Source organism: Meriones unguiculatus, chromosome 18 (assembly GCF_030254825.1).
Source record: "Meriones unguiculatus strain TT.TT164.6M chromosome 18, Bangor_MerUng_6.1, whole genome shotgun sequence".
Lineage (NCBI taxonomy): Eukaryota > Metazoa > Chordata > Mammalia > Rodentia > Muridae > Meriones > Meriones unguiculatus.
Window position 1 is genome coordinate 3,773,945 of NC_083365.1, and position 21,793 is coordinate 3,795,737.

Below are 21,793 nucleotides of genomic sequence, written 5' to 3' on the forward strand. Positions count from 1 at the left end.
ATATATTCTACAGGTGCTTTCTGCAGGATTAAATATTCAGTAGTCATTAAGTAGCCTCTTACAAGAGCTAAAATGTTCACTCTGCTTCAGGACATTGGCCATTGGAAAAATGCATGTTGTGGTGTGTGTTTCTGCAGTTAGGCAGCACCAGGGCCCTGGGAGGATGGCAAAAGAAAAGAAAAGAAAGGAGATTGATTTCACTATTATTGAACACAGTTTAACTGCCAGACTAAGTTCAGAAGTCTATTAGAAATGAAGAGATAACTGTGACTGAATTCCAGATCTGAAGAAAAAGGACTTAGTATATATTATTACATGTGCATGTTTCCTATTGTATTAAACTATCTTATTTTTTCGTGATTGCTTTTAGGAAATCTTGGTTGTAAGCTTTAAGACTGGATGCAGGTAAGACCTGAAATGTGTTTTCTTTGTTTGGGGGGTGTTTTGTTTTGTTTTGTTTTTTGTTTTTTGTTTTTTTGTTTTTTGTTTTGAGATAGTGTTTATCTATGTAGCCTTGGCTGTCCTGTACATGCTTTGTAGACCAGGATGGCCTCAAACAGATTCTCCTAGTCTGCCTGTCTAAGTGCTGGGATTAGGCATGTACACCACCACGCCCTGCAGATCTGAAATGTTTTATGTATTAATGGAGAAATCCTGTTCATAACTTTCTTTAGGTCCTAGCCTTCCTCTAGTTTATAACAGTGACTTTAAGCTGCAGAAAGTGCTTCATCATATACCAGGAGCTGCAGGGTAAAATGATAAAATTAATTTATTGTTTCCAAATATGTATTTACTTTATTAATAATATACTAGAATTTTGAAGTCCCTGTGTTAGTGACTGGGGAAGTTGGTACTAGTGCATGTTTTCGATTTATAAAGAACATCTGGCAGCACTCTACTTGAAGTAGTCATATGGACAATAAAAAGAATATATTTGAACCAAATAATGCATGATATATATTTGTGTCTTAGCAATACTGTTGGCTGCTGTAACAATTTTTATAGCTACTTGTAATCATTTTATTTTTTAGAGTTTTAGTGTAATTCAAAATTTGTAGTTCAAAAGGAGATTATCTGATTCAAAATTTCATTTCATCTTAAATGAGATATTCTCTTTCTTGCTCTCTGTCTTTCTGTCTATGTTTCTGTCTGCCTGTCTCATTTTATCTCTTCTGTCATGTTTGTGTGTATTACATGTGTGTATGTAACCTTGGGGGTCAATCTCCAGTATCATTTCTCAGATGCCATCGATCTTTCTTTTCAAAATGCGGTATTTAATTGCCCTGGATCTCATCAAAATGTGTTTGGTGGCTAGTTTTCATATGCCAAGGTTCCATCTGTCTTAGCCTCCCAAGCACTATGATTACAATCATGGTCATTTTCACTCAGCTTTATCTGTTTGGGGAGGTCAAACTCTGATCCTCATGGCAAGCATGTTATACACTGACTTGTATTCCTATATTACTTAATGTTTCTAAGCCTCAACTTCCATATTCTCAGAATGAACTTTTAATAGTTCACTCATATTATATAATAAACAATACATTAACAGACATACTACCTGAAGAAAGGCAATAAGCACAAAACAAAGCAAGTTTTATAGTTTCCATTTCCATTCTCGCCTGGAATCCCTCTGTCATCTGGTGATCTGACAGCAACAAAGGAAGAAAAGAAGCAGGTTATGACAGAGTGTTGATAATGGCCTTACATTACCCGTTTTTTCCTACAATGTTTATACCATCCCACTGACTTAGAGGATAGGAAGTGATGGTGTCAGACACATTATAGCTATAAGCACTTGGAAGTAAAAAATGTTGCTAAGGGTTAATTTATTCAAAAATATTGTTTAGAATATTGTTTGTTACTTGGTAAATTAAATGATGGCTTCACATACTAAATTTAGAATTAAAATGTATATTCACATACATGTATACATCTATGTATATAATTAGAATATTGACTATAGGACTGTAACTGAAATTTAATACTGAATTGTTGATTCAAGAAAGCATAGAAAGCATTAATTTATTTTAGAGGACCATTACCATATGAAATTATTTAATTAATATTATTCATATCAAACTCTAGATAGTAACCTAGGAGAAAAATATAGACTATAATTGCTTTTAGTTTTAGAAGCAAAAATGCTAAATTCAGATTTGACTTCAATATTTACTATAAGAATTCTGTGTCATCTCTTGCCACATTTATTTATTTATTTATTTATTACAATTAATTTTGTGTCCCAGCTGTAGCCCCCTCCCTCATCTCCTCCCAGTCTCACCCACCCTCTTCCTTCTCCCCTTCTCCCATTCCCTAGTTCCTTGATAGGGGAGGACCTCATCCCCTTCTATCTGACCCTAGTCTATTAGGTCTCATAAGGACTGGCTGCATCATCTTCCTCTGTGGCCTGGTAAGGCTACATCTCCTAGGGAGAGGTGATCAAAGAGCCAACCACTAAATTCATGTCAGAGACAGCCTCTGTACCCCTTACTAGGGAATGCACTTGGAAACTGAGCAGCCTATGGGCTTGCTCTAAACAGGGTGTCTTGTCCATGCATGGTCATTGGTTGGAGTATTAGTCTCTGCAAGATCTCCTTGCCCTAGGATTTTTGGCTCTGTTGGTCTCCTTGCGGAGTTTCTGTCCCCTCAAGTACATTATATCTCCCTCTTCTTCTATGAGGTTTCCAGCACTCTGCCTATAGTTTGGCTGAGTCTCAATATCTCCTTCAATACCCTGGTCTTTCAGAGGTCCCTTGCAGAAAGTTCCTGTCCTGTCTCTTGTCTTGCCAACTTTTTAATCCTCGTTTTCTAACATCTAAAATACAAAGAAATAAACAAACAAACAAAAAACAACCAACAACAACATTGTGAGAAATTCAATTGATGAGACAAAGTAGAGACCCACCAATTACTGGAAATATGTAATGATATTAGTAGTCCAGTTTTATAAGGTAAATGTTTGGATGAAAAGAATGTTGTCTTTGATAAGTGGAGAGTCCTGAGTGTTTGTTTTTACTCAAAGCTCTTCAACGAGAACACTGTAAATGTTTAATAATACATGAGTAGATGCGGACTTATACATTTTCCAAGTGCATATAGAATTTTAAGCTTCACTTAAAAATCTTCAGGTGTTCAGAAAGCAGACCCTTTGACATGTTCAGAGGTCTTATAGGTATGTGTTTTTTTATGTGAAAAATAAATGATACAGGAACCAAGAGGTATTAAAGTTAGAATGTCAAAAGATCAAACCAATAGTATGCTAAACCAGTTATAAAACACCTGTTTGCTGATATACTTCAATGGTCAAGGTTTTCTCATAATTTAATGATGTAATAGTCCTAAGAATATGTGTCTACTTAATAATGAAGAATTTCCAAAACGTACAAGAATCAAGTACTAGGACATAAAGCAATAGTTGTATTAATAAAAGAAAAAAAAACTGCTGTGAATTTGATATGACTGAAATTATCATCAAACTTTCACTGCTAGCTGTTGGCTTTTGTATAAATAGATGGAGAAAATATGTGTCAAGAAGGTATGAGCAAAGAAAAAAATTTACTCAACAACACGTGATAACTCATTAAAAGTAATATTCCTTTTGCAGATTCTCCAGTTCAGAATTTTATATGTTCTGTCACTCACAAAAATGGTGAATCAAAACAATGTGATCAATTTATTCTTTTGGGGGTTACAAAAAATCCAGAGTTGAAGCAAATATTATCTGCTTTGTTTCTAATTATGTACATAGCCACAGTGTTTGGAAATCTCCTCATTATGGTAACTCTAACCAGAAGCCCAACTCCGAGGTTACCCATGTACTTCTTCCTTTTATCTTTGTCACTCATGGATGTCACTTACTCTTCTGTCATTGCTTCAAAGTTGATTATGGACTCCCTTTCTGAGAAAACTATTGTCTCATTTGAAGGTTGCATGACACAGCTATTTGCAGAGCATTTCTTCGGTGGTGTGGGCATCATCCTTCTCATCGTGATGGCCTTTGACCGCCATGTGGCCATCTGTAAGCCCCTGCACTACATGACCATCATGAGTCCTAAGGTGTGCTGCTTGATGGTAGGAGGGACTTGCATGGGGGGATCCATGCATGCAACCATTCAGCTTCTCTTTATGTATCAAATACCATTCTGTGATCCAAATATCATTGACCACTTTATGTGTGACTTGTTTCCGTTGCTGAAACTGGCCTGCATGGATACACATATCTTGGATCTCTTAGTCATTCTCAACAGTGGGGTGATGTGCGTGTCCATTTTCCTTATTCTCGTTGCTTCCTATATGGTCATCCTCTGTTCCATCAAGTCTTATAGCTCTGAAGGGAGATGCAAAGCCCTCTCTACATGTAGTTCACATTTCACAGTGGTTGTGTTGTTTTTTTGTGCCATGTATTTTCTTATATATGAGGCCTGCGGTGACATTTCCAATAGATAAAGCAATTTCTGTGTCTTTTACTGTTGTGGAACCAATGTTAAATCCCTTGATCTACACATTGAGAAACACAGAGGTAAAAAAATGTTATAAAGAACACGTGCATGAAACAGGGGACCAGGAGTGCTACGAACGGTTAAAACACAGAAAAATATTTTAAAAAACAAAACCACCACCACCAACAACAACAAAAAAAACCCAGGAGACCAACAAAACTAAGATAGCCGAGGGGGTCCTGCAGTGCAGAGACTGATGAATCAATGGAGGACCATGCATGGAGAGGACCTAGATCCCCTGCTCAGATGGGACATTTTGGCATGTCAGTCTCTGAGAAAGGGGACCAGGAGCTGCCTCTATCGTGAACTCAGTTGACTGCTCTCAGATCACTCACCCCTGATAATGCAGCCATGCTAGACCACAGAGGAAGAGGACCAAAGCAATCTTAACAAGTTATGGGAAGATGGCAATAGTGGAGAATTCGCCCTTTCAATGGACTAGGGGAAGGGGAATAGGGGAAGAGGGATGGATCGTGGAACTGAGGGAGTTGAAGGAGGGGTCTTCAGTCGGGATATATAATAAATAAATTGTGAAGAAAAAATATTTAAAAGAAAACAACAAAAAACAAAACAACAACAAAGATCTGCTCTCCCCACTAATTTCAGACCTCCAAGGAAAAGGGATCCAGGAGACTTCTTTCATTTTAAAAGACAGAGACTGTCTCTGACCTAAACTTTTTGGCCTGCTCTTTGATCACTTCCACCTGAGTGGAGAGCAGCCTTACCAGGCCACAGAAGAAGACATTGCAGCCAGTCCTGACGAGACTTGATAGACTAGGGTCAGAGGGAAGGAGAGGAGGACCTCCCCTATCAGTGGACTTGGAGAGGGGCATGAGAGGAGATGAGAGTGGGAGAGTGGGATTGGAAGGGGACTAGGAAGGGGGCTACAGCACAGATACAAAGTGAATAAACTGTAATTAACAAAACAATTTTTTTAAAAAGACATAAAGATAACTCTTGACTACTGTCTAGGTTCCAATACACTTCACCAAGATATTTTATGATACATACCCTTCCTCACAAGAAAGTATGCATGCACAAACACACAGAGATGTGTATTTTGAACAGTATGAACTTTCTCAGTGTAATGTATTATCTTCTCTCCTCTCTGCTGTAATGATCTAGAGATTTTCCTTGACTGCCTTCCCATGGCTTCTTCAGCTTCGTAGTGAATTCCTACTTGAAAAAAAAAGAAGTATTTCATGGATTTCTCTAGTCATCACTACTGTTTATTCCCTACTCCTGTATCCAGCTTGTATTTTTAAGATTCACAGCCCAGATGTCCATCAACGGAGGAATGGGTACAGAAATTGTGGTATTTTTACACAATGGAATACTACTCAGCAATCAAAAACGAGGAATTCATGAAATTTGCAGGCAAATGGTGGGATCTAGAAAAGATCATTCTAAGTGAAATATCCCAGAAGGAGAAAGACAAACACAGTATATACTCACTTATATAGACCTATAAGATATGATAAACATAATGAAATCTATACACCTAAAAAAGATAATCAAGAGAGTGGACATGGGGTAAGATGATCAATCCTCGTTTAGAAAGACAGATGGGATGTGCATTGAACGTATGACAGGAGTCTACTGAGCTCATCTGAAAGACTCTAACTAGCAGTGTTTTCAAAGCAAAGACTCACGACCAAACCTTCGGCAGAGTACAGGGAATCATAAGAAAGAAGGGGAGTTAGTCTGATGGGGAAAGGATAGGAGCTCCACAAGGACCAAATATATCTGGGCACAGGGTCTTTTCTGAGACTGACATTCAACCAAGGACCATGTATGGATATAACTTAGAACCTCTGCTCAGATGTAGCCTGTGGTAGCTCAGTAACCAATTGGTTTCCCAAAGTGAGGAGAACAAGGACTATTTCTAACAGGAACTCAATGACTGGCTCTTTGGCCTCCCCACCCCCCAAGGGAGGAGCAGTCCTGTTAGGCCACAGAGGGCTTTGCAGCCAGTCCTGAAGATACCTGATAAAACAGGATCAGATGAATAAGGAGGAGGTCCCCCCTATCAGTGGACTTGGAAAGGGGCACGGTGGAGATGAGGGAGGGAGGGAGGAACTGGGAGGGAATGAGGGATCAGGACATGGCTGGGATACAGAGTTAATAAAATGTAACTGATAAAAAAATAAAATTCAAAAAAACGATTCATGATCAAAATATATTCTTTATAGCTGTCTGGGATTTTATAGTCTTCACTCTCCCCAGCTGTAATCCTTAGAACCACATGGATTACATATACTACTACATGTTGGAACCCATCAATTAGGTTGATGCCCCAGATCCCGCCTCTGAGAAAAAGGTATCAGACGGGTCTGATGCTCTTTGGGTGGATGACACCTAAATGAACATCTGTACAAAGTCCCAATTTATTTCTAATATCAGAGATCAGACCTCTACTCTTGCCTGATGCGTCTAAAACAAAAAGGGGGAACTGTAGAGAGCTGCGTAATGCCGCGCCTTAAAGATGGAGCTGGTTTCTGCCTTCCACCTTCCCGATGGTGAGTGCTCTCTGTCACGAACAATTCCACATTTGGCTAAGGCTGAGGATCTGGTTTGCTTCCGTGTATGTGGACCTATCTCCATTGCCCACATGGCACGCTGGGGTTGGCTACCCAGAGGCTATTTAAGCTGTGGGCTGGCTTTCCCAGGGTCAGAAGATTGTTCAAGGTTCCTGAATAAACTGCATTGAGAAGAACAAAAAAAAAAAAAAAAGATCAGAAAGAAGGAGAGGAGGACCTCCCCTATCAGTGGACTTGGGGAGAGGCATGCATGCAGAAAGGGGGGGAGGGTGGGACCAGGAGGGGAAGAAGGAGGGGCTTATGGGGGGATACAAAAGGAATAAAGTGTAATTAATAAAAGTTAAATAAAAAATTAAAAAAAAAACATTTCTGGCTGTCAAGTACGTGTTTAGTAAGTACTGGCAAAGGAATTTAAGTCTAAAAGATAGAAAAAGATATGCTCACAAATAAACAAGAACATTGAAAGGCTCAATACATGTAAATACTTTAGAGAACCAAATATCCACTTTTGGATGCTGCCAAGTATCATTTTAGGAAACAGCTTCAGATTATTAGTGCTATCTTACTAAAGATATCAACACTGTACTCAAAGTCTTAATGACCACTTGCTTTTATTTAGAGAAGAAAACAGAAGGGTCACTTCATAGTTGATTATAGATATTTCAGAATCACAACCATATACTGAAGTGTTGAACTCTGTACAAAACATGTTATTGTTGGTTGTAGCAGAATGTAGCTGTTGTTATATTCAAGATTCAGGCTTACAAAGACTGTTTATTTTCTCTAAAATTTTAATATGATAATAATAGACACATATGTTTGGCATTTTACACTGTCTCTTATGATAGGGTACATGGAAATCCTCAGGCTCTACATAATTTAGATTTTCATTTCCTTAAAGCAGTCATATATTATTGTAAAAATAATTGCAGGATCAGTTATGGAATTGAAATGAAACATTTAAACTATTATAATCGTGTGTAAAACGTATTTGTTCAATGAGCATTTTAGCTGCAATGAGCATCAAATGCCTTCAGCAAACACTGTTCAGTTTCAGTTACTCATCAGTGAGGAGAGCTGAAGAACAGGCAATGTCTCATAGCCCTTCCAGGAACCATATGTACAGTAGCAGCTAAGAAAATGTTTGGTTATTGTTTGAAGTTCATATTTTAGGGCAGGAGAGTATAACAATTTAAGTTAAAACTTTAAGAGAAATTGTTTTTTCTCAAAAAATTTCCTTGGAGCAGTGCATAGCTGTGAAGGAGGGCTCTCAGGGGGATTTCTATACTGAGATACTAATAATGCAATGTAACTCTCTAAAGGCAGAGCTGTGGGCAGAACACTACAGGCAAACTAGGAAGGGTTGATTTGAAACAAGCACGAAAGGAACAAGGCAGAAACAGCAGTGCATGCTGGTGTGTGCCAGTGATGAAGGTCAAGGTGGCAGAGCCCTGTTCAAAGATTTATTTTTAAATCCTTAAATCAAAGTACAACATAAACATCAAAAAAAGATATCCAGTATAATTATAAGTAAAATGCTTCATGGACTTCTGGATAGTTTTAGAAAGTTGGCATTAAAATATCTTTATATATTCTTATATTTATTCTACATTTCAGTAAGATATATTTCCTTTCTAATAATGACATTTTACTGATAGGGGAGGTCCTCCTCCCCTTCCATCTGATCCTAGGTTATCAGGTCTCATCAGGACTGGCTGCAATGTCCTCCTCTGTGGCCTGGCAAGGCTGCTTCTCCCTCAGTGTGTGTGTGTGGGGGGGGGTTGTCAAAGAACCAGCCACTGAGTTTATGTCAAAAACAGTCCCAGTTCCCCTTACTAGGGAGCACACTTGGATACTGAACTGCCATGGGCTGCATCTGAGCAGGGGTTCTACATCATATCCATGAATGGACCTTGGTTGGAGTATTAGTCTCAGAAAAGATCCCTGTGCTCAGATATTTTGGTTCTGTTGCTCTCTGTGTGGAGCTCCTGTCCTCCCCAGGACTTACTAACTCTCTCTTATTTCATATGATTCCCTGCACACTGCCCAAAGTTTGGTTATGAGTCTCAGCATCTGCTTTGATACACTGCTAGGTAAGAGTCTTTTAGGGGCTCCTGTCCTGTCTTGTTTCTTGTTTTCTTCTTCTTCCAATGTCCATCCCATTTGTCTTTCTAATTAAGGCTTGATCATCTTACCCAGGGTCCTCCTTCTTGGTTAGCTTCTTTAGTTGTACAGGTCTTATATCCCTATCAGTGGACCTTGACATCAGTGGACTTAGAGAGGGGCATGGGAGGAAATGAGGGAGGAAGGATGGGATTGGAAGAGAATGAGGGAGGGGGCTATAGATGGGATACGAATAAAATGTAATTAATGTTAAAAAATAAAAATTTTAATTAAAAAATAACATTTTACATTCAATTATATAGATGAAACTATGCTAATATTCCACACTAAAATTATCATAAGTCTTTTATTAATATCATTTTTACTTTTTTCTATGTTCCATATATCCACTGAATTAATTCACATTAAGTTGATTCATTAAACACATTAGTTCACTGCTGAAAACCTCAATTTCTCCCAATACACTTGACTTTAAGGTCAAAACTTGACTTTGATGGTAAAATATATGAACTCACCATTGTTGATAATTACTGATGAGATCACATAATAAAATGTAAATACATCAACATGATTTGTATGTTTTGAAAAAGTTACAGTGTAAGAATACAAAGTTAATCTCACTAGTTAACTAACATGCAGCCATATATGTGCCACTTCCTACCTGCTCCTCTGAATTAATTATATGTGTCAAACTGAAAGCCAATGAAATTCCTTTTCCTATGTTGTGCTCGTCTATCTCTTATTTAAAAGTTATTACCTTGTTGACTTTATCTTCAACACATATTTCAAATGCTATTACTCTTAATTCTTTTTCAGGTTGTTAGAACTCAACATCATGTCTCACCTGGGCAATTGTAATTACTTTGTAGGTAAATTCCCTACTTTGATCATAGCATTCCCTGATTATAATATTTGCTCCTCAAGACAGCACATTGAGATAGATAACTTTCAAATACATAAATCTGATCAGATTGCATGTCCTTTATTCTCAGGGTAAGAGCCATATGTGCTTATATGGTCATCTTATGAAAGAAGTGAGAAATAGTAAGATCTGGAGAGGACAGAAGCTCCACAAGGAGAGTAACAGAACCAAAAAATCTGAGCACAGGGATCTTTCCTGAGACTCATACTCCAACCAAGTACCATGCATGGAGATAACCTAGAACCCCTGAACAGACATAGCTCATGGCAGTTCAGTGTCCAAGTGGGTTCCATAGTAATGGGAACAGGGACTGCCTCTGACATGAACTGATTGGCCTGCTCTTTGATCACATACCCCTAAGGGGGGGCCAGCCTTACCAGGCGACAGAAGATGACAATGCGGCCACTCTTGATGAGATCTGATAGACTAGTATCAGAAGGAAGGAGAGGAAGACCTCCCCTATCAGTGGACTTGGGGAGAGGTGTGTGTGGAGAAGGGGGAGGGAAGGTGGATTGGGAGGGGAGAAGGGAAGGGTTTATGGGGAGATACAATGTGAATAAAGAGTAATTTATAAAAATTAAAATAAAAAATTAAAAAATATATACTATTGAATGACCCTAATTTGAACTATTTCTTTTTGGATAATAGCATAGAGGTGAAAGATATTCAGTTGCAATGCATCACCTCTATAACCTCATCATCACAGTCAACCAATTGGTCTACTATGTCATACCACAAGAAAGTTACCACAATTCTTTAATTTTCTTTTGAAAATGAACTACCAGCTCTAGTTTACTCTCAGTGCAGGAAAATACAGTTAGACAGGTGAAGGAAATCAACAAAATGGTTCAAAATCTGAAGATAGAACTGGAAAAATTAAAGAAAACACAAATGGAGGAAATAGGGCAGAGAAAGAACTTAGGAAAGAAAACAGGAACCTACAGAGGTAAGCAAAACCAATAGACTACAAGAGATGCAAAAAAGAATTTCAGTTGTAGAAGATACAATGGAAGAAACTGATGCATCCATCAAAGAAAATACTAAATCTCAAAAATTTCTAACACAAAACATCCAAGATATCCAAGACAACATAAAAAGACAAAACCTAAGAGTAATAGGAATAGAGAAAAAAGATTTCCTTCTCCAAGGCCCAGAAAATATTTCCAACAAAATCATAGAATAAAATTTCCCCAACATAAAGGAGAAGACTATAAGCATACAAGAGACCTACAGAACAGCTACTAAATTAGACCAGAAAAGAAAATCCTCCTGCCACATTATAATCAAGTATAGATAAAAGAAATAAAAATACTAAAAGCTGCAATGGAAAAAGACCAAAATAACATATAATGGCAAACACATCAGAATCAAGCCTGACTGCTCAACAGAGACTATGAAAGCCAGAAGGGCCTTGTTAGATAGCATGCAGATCCTAAGAGAACACAGAGGTCAGCCCAAGCTACTATACCCAGAAAAACTCTAAGTCATCATAGACGGAGGAAACAAATATTCAATGACAAAAACAAATTTTAAAAATACCTATACACAAATGCAGCATTACAGAGTTTACAAGAAGGAAAAATACAACTGAAGAAAACTAACTACTTTGAGGAATACACAGGAAATAAATAACCTCACTACAGCAAAACTAAAAGTAGCCAAGCACACAATCACGCTACCACAGCCAACATCAAAATCAAAGGATCAAACAGCCACTGGTCGTTAATCTCTGTCAACATCAATGGACTCAATTCTCCAATAAAAAAGACACAGACTAACAGAATGGATGTGTAAACAAGACCCAAAAACCTGTTGCATACAAAAAAAAAAAAAAAAAACCACACACCCAAGGCACAAAGATAGACATTACCTCAGATTAAAGGGCTAGAAGACAGATTTCCAAGCAAATGGATCCAAGAAGCAAACAGGAGTAGCCATTCTAATATCTAATAAAATAGACTTTCAACCAAAATTAAGCAAAAGAGATGGGGAAAGACATTTCATATTCATCAAAAGAAAATTACACCAGGAAGACATCACAATCCTGAACATCTGTGCCCCAAATACAAGGGCACCCACATCTATAAAAGAAACATTAATAAAACTGAAACCACACATAGGTCCCAACACATTAATAGTGGGAGACTTCAATACCCCACTCTCAACAAAAGACAGGTCAACAAAACAGAAATTAAACAATGAAACAATGACTCTAACAGAGATCATGACAAAAATGAACATAACAGACATCTACAGAACCTTTCACACAAACACAAAAGAATTTAACTTATTCTCAGCACCTCATGGAACCTTCTCCGAAATAGACCATAGAGTTGGTTACAAAGCATGCCTCAACAGATACAAGAAGATTGAAAAAATCTCTTGTATCCTATCTGACCACCATGGACTCAAGCTGGACCTCAACAACAGCAATAGCAAAAAAGCCTACACATGCATGGAAACTGAACAACTCGGTACTCAATGACAGCTGGGTCAGGGAAGGATTAAAGAACGAAATTAAAGTCTTCCTAGTATTCAATGAAAATGAAGACACAACATACCCAAACTTACAGGACACAATGAAAGCAGTGTTAAGAGGAAAGTTCATAGCACTAAGTGCCTTCAAGGAGAATTTTGAAACATCTCATACAAGCAACTTAAAGCCTCACCTGAAAGCCTTAGAAAAAAAGGAAACAGACATACCCAAGAGGAGTAGGCAGCTGGAAATAATCAAACTCAGGGCTGAAATCAATCAATTAGAAACAAATAAAACAATTCAAAGAATCAATGAAACTAAGAGCTGGTTCTTTGAGAAAATCAACAAGATAGACAAACCCTTAGCCAAACTAACTAAAAGGTAGAGAGACACTATCCAAATCAACAAAATCAGAAATAAAAAGGGAGACAAAATGACAGACACTGAGGAAATCCAAACAATCATTAGGTCTTACTACAAAAGACTATATGCGATGAAATTTGAAGATCTAAATGAAGTGGACAATTTTCTTGATCAAATTCTACTTAACAAAGCTGAATCAAGACCAGGTAAATCAATTAAATACTCTTATATACAATAAGGAAATAGAAGCTGTCATTAAGCCCCCTTCACTCCCCCCAAAAAAAAGACCCAGGGAGAGAGGGTTTCAGTGCAGAATTCTACCAGACATTCAAAGAAGAGCTAACACAAATATTCTTCAAATTACCCCACAAAATAGAAACAGATGGAACATCACCAAACTCCTTCTATAAAGCCGGTCACCTTGGTACCTAAACCTCACAAAGACACAACAAAGAAAGATAATTTCAGATATATCTCTCTTATGAACATTGATGCAAAAATACTCAATAAAATACTTGCAATCTTAATCCAAGAACACATAAATGATATCATCCACCATGACCAAGTAGGCTTCATCCCAGGCATGCAGGGGTGGTTCAATAATCCATCAATGTAATCCACCATATAAACAAACTGAAGGAGAAAAACCATATGATTATCTCCTAAGTTCCTGCCAAAAGCATTTGACAAACTCCAACAACAATTCATGTTTAAAGTCTTAGAGAGATCAGGGATACAAGGCACTTAGCTAACCATAGTAAAGACAATATACAGCAAACCTATAGCCAACATCAAACTAAACAGAGAAAAAAATCAGGGACAAGGCGAGGCTGCCCACTCTCTAGGTAACTCTTCAGCATAGTCCTTGAAGTCCTACCTAGAGCAATAAGACAACTAAAGGATTTCAAGGTATAGAAATCAGAAAGGAAGAAGTCAAAGTATCACTATTTGCAGATGATATGTTAGTATATATGAGTGACTCCCAAAATTCAACCAGAGAACTCCTTCAGCTGATAAACATCTTCAGCAAAGTGGCTGGGTACAAAATTAACTCAAAAAAATCAGAAGCCCTCCTGTAAAACAAAGACAAAAGGGCTGAGAAAGAAATTAGGAAAACAACACCCTTCACGATAGCCACTAATAACATAAAGTACCTTGGTGTGACTCTAACCAAGCAAGTGAATGACCTGTTTGAAAAAAAAACTTCAAGTCTCTGAAGAAGGAAATTGAAGAAGATATCAGAAGATAGAAATATCTCTATTTCTATCTTAGTTCAATTAGCATAGTGAAAATGGTCATCTTGCCAAAAGCAATCTACAGATTCATTGTAATTCCCATCAAAATACCAACGCAATTCTTTACAGACCTTGAAAGAACAATTCTCAACTTCATATGGAAAAACAAATAACCCAGAATTGCCAAAACGATCCTGTACAACAGATCATCTGGAGGAATCTCCATCCCTGATCTCAAGCTGTACTATAGAGCAATAGTAATAAAAACTGCATGGTATTGGCATAGAAACATAAAAGTGGATCAATGGAATCGAATAGAAGACCCAGAAATAAACCCACACACCTATAAATACTTGATTTTTTATAAAGAAGCCAAAACCATTCAATGGAAAAAAGATAGCATCTTCAACAAATGGTGCTGGTCTAACTACATGTCTACCTGTAGAAAAATGAAAATAGATCCATATTTATCACCCTGTACAAAACTAAAGTCTAAGTGCATCAAATACCTCAACATAAAACCAGACACACTAAATTGGTTAAAAGAAAAAGTGGGGAAGAGCCTAGAACTCATTGGCACAGGAGACAAGTTCCTGAACAGAACACCATCAGCACAAGCAACAATCAATAAATGGGACCTCATGAAACTGAAAAGCTTCTGTAAAGAAAAAGGACACTGTTGTCAGAACAAAATGATAGCCTACAGACTGGGAGAGGATCTTCACCAAACTTATATCTGACAGAGGTCTAATATCCAGAATATATAAAGAACTCAAGAAGTTACAAAGCAACAAATCACGAGGAAGGGATCAGCTTCAAACAAAAATGAGTAGAAAGCAATGTTGAGAGTCTTGTAGCCCTGTACAGAATGGAATTTATTTTATTTTTATTATTAGTTACATTTTATTAACTCTGTATCCCAGATGTCTCCCTCATTCACTCCCAAACCCTCCCTTCCTTTCTCATCTCCTTCCTGCCCCTTTCCAAGTCCACTGATTAGGGAGGACCTCCTCCCCTTTCATCTGACCCTGTTTTATCAGGTATCTTCAGGACTGGCTGTGACTACAGAAAGCTGAGACTTGCAACTATAATACTTACTGGGAAAAGCATATCATCTTAGGCACCTCAGAATTTTCTACTGAAATCTTGTTCAGAGAACTGTGTGCATCTCCTGCAGCTACAGCAACACAGAAGGTAGTATCTCAATTGTCCAGGGAGAGGGGGAAGCTAAGCCTGAACTGTTGCCCTGCACTATAAAAATACTAAATTGCTGACTTGGGTATATTTATGTATTGTAATTTTTCAGAATTTAAATTGGAGAAACCAGTATTTTTAAAAAAAAAAAAAAGCAACAAATCAAATAATCCAATTTAAAAAATGGGGTACAGAGCTAAACAATGTATTCTCTGTAGAGGAATATAGAATAGGAGAGAAACACTTAAAAAATGCTCTAAGTCCTTAGTCATCAGGGAAATGTAAATCAAAATAACCCTGAGATTTCACCTTACACCCATCAGAATGGCCTAGATCAAAAACTCAAGTGACAACACATGCTGGAGAGGATGTGCAAAAAGTGGAGCCCTCCTCCACTACTAGTGGGAATGTAAACTTATATAACCACTTTGGAAATCAAGTTGGCACTTCCTCAGACAATCAGGAATTGCACTACCTCAAGCTCCAGCTATACCACTCCTAGACATAGATCTAAAATATGTCAACAAGTAGATATGCTCAATCATGTTCATAGCAGGGTAGAATTCTGTGCTGAAACCTTCTGACTCTGGAAGGGCAACTTTTGATGGTTTCTTCTATTTCCTTCAGTTATATAGGACTGTTTTATGCATTTATCTGATCTTGATTTAAATTTGGTAAATGGAATCTATCAAGAAAATTATCCATTTCATTTAGATTTTCAAGTTTTGTGGCATATAGGTTTTTGTAGTAGGACCTAATGATTTTCTCAGTGTCTTTTGTTATGTTCTTTTTCTTTCTGAGTATGGTGATGTGGATAGTTTCTCTCTGCGTTTTAGTTAGTTTGGCTAAGGATTTGTCTATCTTGTTGATTTTCTCAAAGAACCAGCTCTTGGTCTCATTGATTCTTTGAACTGTTTTCTTTCTTTTTTTTTTAATTCTTTATTAATTACACTTTATTTACTTTGTATCTCCCCTGTGGTTCTCTCCCTTCTCCCATCCAAATCCTTTACCCTCTCCATGCATACCCCTCCCCAAGTCCACTGATTGGGGAGGTCTTCTTTTCCTTCCTTCTGATCCTAGTCAATTAGGTCTCATCAGGAGTGGCTGCATTATCTTCTTCTGTGGCCTGGCAATGCTGCTTCTCCCCCCCCCCCTCCAGGGGAGATAATTAAAGAGCAGGCCAATCAGTTCATGTAAGAGACAGTCCCTGTTCCTATCACAATGGAACCCATGTAGATACCTCACAAACGCCCAACAAAGAAAGAGAATTTCAGGCGAATCTCCCTTATGAACATTGATGCAAAAATACTCAATACTATATTAACAAACTGAAAGAAAATAAAAAACATGATAATCTCCCTAGAAGCTGAAAAAGCATTTGACAAAATCCAACATTCATTCATGTTGAAAGTATTGGAGAGATCAGGGATACAAGGCACAAATCTAAACATAGTAAAGGCAATATACAGCAAGCCTATAGCCAACATCAAACTAAATGGAGAGAAACTTAAAGCAATCCCACTAAAATCAGGGACAAGACAAGGCTGCCCACTCTCTCCATATCTCTTCAACATAGTTCTGGAAGTCCTTGTTAGAGCAATAAGACAGTTGAAGGAGATCAAGGGGATACAGATTGGAAAGGAAGAAGTCAAATTATCACTATTTGCAGATGATAATAGCATAAGTAAGTGACCCCAAAAACTCTACCAGGGAACTCTTACAGCTGATAAACACCTTCAGCAAAGTGGCCAGATACAAAATTAACTCAAAAAAAAAAAAATCAGTAGCCCTCCTTATACAAAAGACAAAAGGGCTATGAAAGAAATTAGGGGAACAACACCAGAAATAGCCACAAATGACATAAAGTACCTTGGAGTAACCCTAACCAAGGAAGTCAAAGACTTGTATGAAAAAATTTTCAAGTCTCTGAAGAAAGAATTAGAAGAAGATATCAGAAGATGGAAAGATCTCCCAGGATAGCTGCCCCAGCTTGTTTTCTGGTTCCATTTGCTTGAAAAACATTTTTAAACACTTTTACTCTGAAGTAGTGTTTATCTTTGTTGCAGAGGTGTGTTTCTTGGATGAAGTAGAATATTGGATCCTATTTCGGCAACCATTCTGTTAGTCTGTGTCTTTTCATTGGGGAGTTGAGTCTGTTGATGTTGATAAATAATAATGACCAATGAATGTTAGTTCCTTTTAGTGTGGAGTTGACTGTATTTCAATGCTTGTTTTCTTTTAATTTTTTGTTGTGATGTTATCTATATCCTGTGTTTTCTTGGGTGTAGTTGATTTTGTTGGATAGTTTTCCTTTTAGTATCTTTTGTAGGGCTGGCTTGCTGTGTTGATATTGTTTAAGTTTAGTTTTGTCATGGAATATTTTGTTTTCTCCATCTATGTTGATTGAAAGCTTTGCAGGGTATAGTAGTCTGGGTTGGCATCTGTAGTCTCTTAGGGTCTGCATGACATCTGCCCAGGTCCTTCTGGCTTTCATAGTTCTGATGAGAAGTCTGGTGTGATTCTGATAGATCTTCCTGTATATGCTACTTGGCCTTTTTTTTTTTCTTTGTTATTTTTAATATTTTTCTTTGTTCTGTAGATTTAGTATTTTGACCATTATGTGACATGAGGAGTTTCTTTTCTGGTCTAGTCTATTTGGTAGTCTATAGGCCTCCTGTATATTAAGAACATCTTTCTTTAAGTTGGGACAATTTTCTTCTATGATTTACTTGAAAATATTTTCTGTTCCTTGGAGCCTGGAAAATTCTTTTTTATCTATTCTTAATATTCTTAGGTTTTGTCTTTTCAAAATGTCCTTGATTTCTTGAATGTTTTGTGTTTGAAACTTTTCCACTTTTACTTTTTCTTTGAGAGATGTATTGATTTTTTTCAATTGTACCTTCAGTACCTGATATTTTTTCTTCCATAAATCTCTTGTACTCTCTTGGTGATGCTTACTTCTGTTAGCCACCTTTGCAGACTCAGTCAAAGAGCATGGTTGCTCCTGCTAGGGCTAGCCCTTACCCTGCTGCCTCAGCAGACCTGGGGGACCTGTACAGCTGTCAGCTGGGAGGCCCCCAGAGGCCCATACAGTCACCTGAAAATCTGGGAGACCTGTACACAAGCCCACTGCTGCAGCAGACCTGGAAGGCAGGTACAGCTGTCCACTGGGAGGCCCATACTGCTGCTCACTGCCACTGCAGAACTGGGAGGTCTCCCTCTGCTGTCTCAGTCACTCAGCACTGAGGCTTGTGTTTTGGGCAAGGGGAAGTGCAGAGGGATTGAATATTCACCACTCTCAGTTGCTGAAGAACTCCATGGGTGACCTGGATCCAAACGGTCTCAGCTCAAGGGTTGTCCCCTCTTGCTCATGAAGCCTCAGTGTGAATGTTCTGGCTTCAGCTGCCCCTCCACTCACCAATTTCAGAGTTTCAGATCCTGTGTCCTTCAGATATGGTGTGTGATGCTATCTTGGACTCCTTCAGTATTCTGTATTTTTAAAGGCCATTCATAACTCAAATTTTTTAAAAGATATGTAGGAATTGTTATCTCATTCATCTTAGTGATTAACCTGAAAGAACTTTAAAAATTATGCATATTTTCTCTAGTAACACTAAAATACGTTTAGAAACCTCTGCTATTTAAGGTGTTTTTGTTTGTTTACCTTGAGGGAATCTTTTTTGAGGGATCGCTCATGTGTATAGTACACTGATGTGTTTTATACTGACATGAAATTTAGCAAGTATAGGCAGCTATATCTTTTCTTCTTAAAAGTAGTAATAGTTTTAAGTTACAAGGACTCAAAATATATCTAGTCAAAAGAAACAAAGGTAGGAAAAAATGATGTATATGAATATTTGAATCCAGTCATGTCTTTTATTCCCCTGAAGATTTATCATCCATTAATTGAGGTAGCAGTGGAATGGATAGTCAAGCTATAATGAAAATATAAATGATGCTGTGATCTATATGTATGTTCTTTTTTCTTTTTTTATTATTAATTACACTTTATTCACTATATGTCTGTTCTTTTTTTTTTTCAATGGCGTTTGGTTTAGTTTTCCTTTTATTCAGTTGTCATTGATATGTTTAAAATATTTACCAATTTTAAAAAAATGATTAACACATGCATATTAATCTATCAGTATAAATGGCATATAGTAAAACACGTACTTTTCTTACCTCTCCCCAGGCACCCTTCAAGCATATATTATATATAGTTACTTAACTATTCTTGCCTTTACACAAATGTCTGTTTACAGCTTCTCTCCATTCTTCTCCATGTGAATGCGTACACATAAACACATTTGCCTTTTTATTTTTCATCCCTTGACAGTTTTGCACAGCATATAATGGGTTTTAGTCACTTTCACTCATTTCCATCTTCTGTCTTCCATCATTCTCCCACTGAACTCATTCTTCTCAACAAGCCCCTCCCCTCCTACTCTCGTATGTTTCTTTTCATGTGTGGCCCACTGAGTTTAATTAGAGTGGCTCCCATGAGCTTGGATGGGAAATTGTTTACTGGGGATGTCTGTTCTTAAAACAGTACAGTGTGGCTTGCTGATTGAAGGTATGGCATCCTTCCGCCACCTTGTGGAGTTTGTTTGTAAGCAATACCAAAGTATTAAGATTAGAATACATAAAATGAAATCTACCCATTAGAGAGTAACACCACTCACTGCAAAAATATTAATGTTTTCATTGATTTATAAGCATATTATAAGTATTATATATATATGATGTAAAGTGTAAAACAAAAGGCATTAGACTTAAAAATTCATGTAAATATTTACGTGTAGGTCATGTATACAAAAGTCCTAGACTATATTTATCTATTATAGATCTCTTTACCACCCTCTGTCAATCGCAAATTAGTGCAAATTTAATTCCACTCCTTCAAACATCAGACAAAATGAGTACTATCATCAGCTGCGACTTAGACACTATAGTCCAATGTCATTTATCTAAGGAACATGAGTTGGGAGGATCCCCTGTCCAGTCTCTCCTTCCTGTAAATGATATCAGTTTTCCAATCAACACATATAACACTAGAGTCATTATGAGTTCAAAAAAATGATTAAAATATGTACTAGTTTAGGGCACAATTCTAAGAGTTTGCTCATAAGATTAGCCTCATCCTTGTCAGAAATAGATACTTTAATTTTGTCTTAAGGACTTAAGTTAAATTCATCTCATGCTCACTCAGAGGGAATTATTAGGAACCCACATATTTTTTTATTTCATTGTCATTGTGTTTTATTACTTTCTTAATATCTCAATTTAAATTACCCTGCACAGAGATTGATCACATGAACACTTGAGAGTAGACAGTTTGGTGTCAGCAAATGTGTTCACCGAGTTGTGTTGCTGTCTCCACTGTCTCCAGGACACTTAAACATCCAAGCGGAGCCATGCACATGCTGCAGGGTGCCTCCCCACATCCACTGTCTGATAAGCAGTGTCCCACTTCTGTATCTATGAACTTGACTCTGATAAATACCACACATGCTTGGAACTATACAGCATGCATTCTCTGCGTTGCTGGTTTCATTTATTTTAATGCCCACATAGATCATCCATGTTGATGGATGCTTATCTGTTGATGGCTACCCGGTTTGGTTCTATCATTTGCCTATTGTGAGTAAAGATGATATTTAAAATATGTGATTCTGGTATTAATTAATCTGGTACACACTAGAGGTGGAGCTGCCAGGTCATGTGGAATGTTCACGTTAATTACATGTTGAACCACCAGGCATGTTTCCATAGGCATATCACATCTTTACATCTTTTCTAATAATACACAAAACACTCTGACTTCTTTTTCCATTTGGCTTCCCCTAAATTTCCTCCCTTCTTCTATCCTACTCCCCTCTTTTCTTAATTTTTTTTCTGGCACCAACTCTCACAATAAGAATGTGGTAGAAAAAAAAAAGAATGTGGTAGAATGATTTGTAGTTACTAATTGGTTGTTTCATTTAGTTGAAATATTGTCCTAAATACAAACACATGAGCTCTCACTTTATTGTATATTCAGCATTGTTTAATGTTAAACCACAATAGCATTAACAGAATGTAAAAGTCTTTTTCTTTTGAGGGAGGGTTCTTTGAGACAGGAGTTCTTTGTACAATAGCCTTGGTTGTCACAGAATTTACTTTGTAAACCATGCTGGCCTTGAACTCACAGACATCTGCCTAGGTTGGTCTCCTAAGTGCTGGAATTAAAGGTATGTATCACTATGTGTGACTCTATACTATGTTATATTTAAAATGAGAAAAATAAAAGTTTTGAAAAGACTTTTATTTTCCTTTTCCTCTGTGGTTTGGCTAAGTCGCCCCACCACGGAGAAGTGATCAAGGATCAGGCAACCAAGTTTATGCCAGAGACTGTCTCTTCTCCTCTTACCAAGGAACCTGCATGGAGACTGAGTTGT

The 21,793-nt window shown here is 37.4% G+C and overlaps 1 pseudogene; it reads left to right on the top strand.

Annotated features, from left to right (window-relative positions):
* Positions 1-3,649: 3,649 nt before the first annotated feature.
* Positions 3,650-4,586, top strand: LOC110542001 (olfactory receptor 4C6-like; annotated as a pseudogene).
* The last annotated feature ends 17,207 nt before the right edge of the window (positions 4,587-21,793 follow it).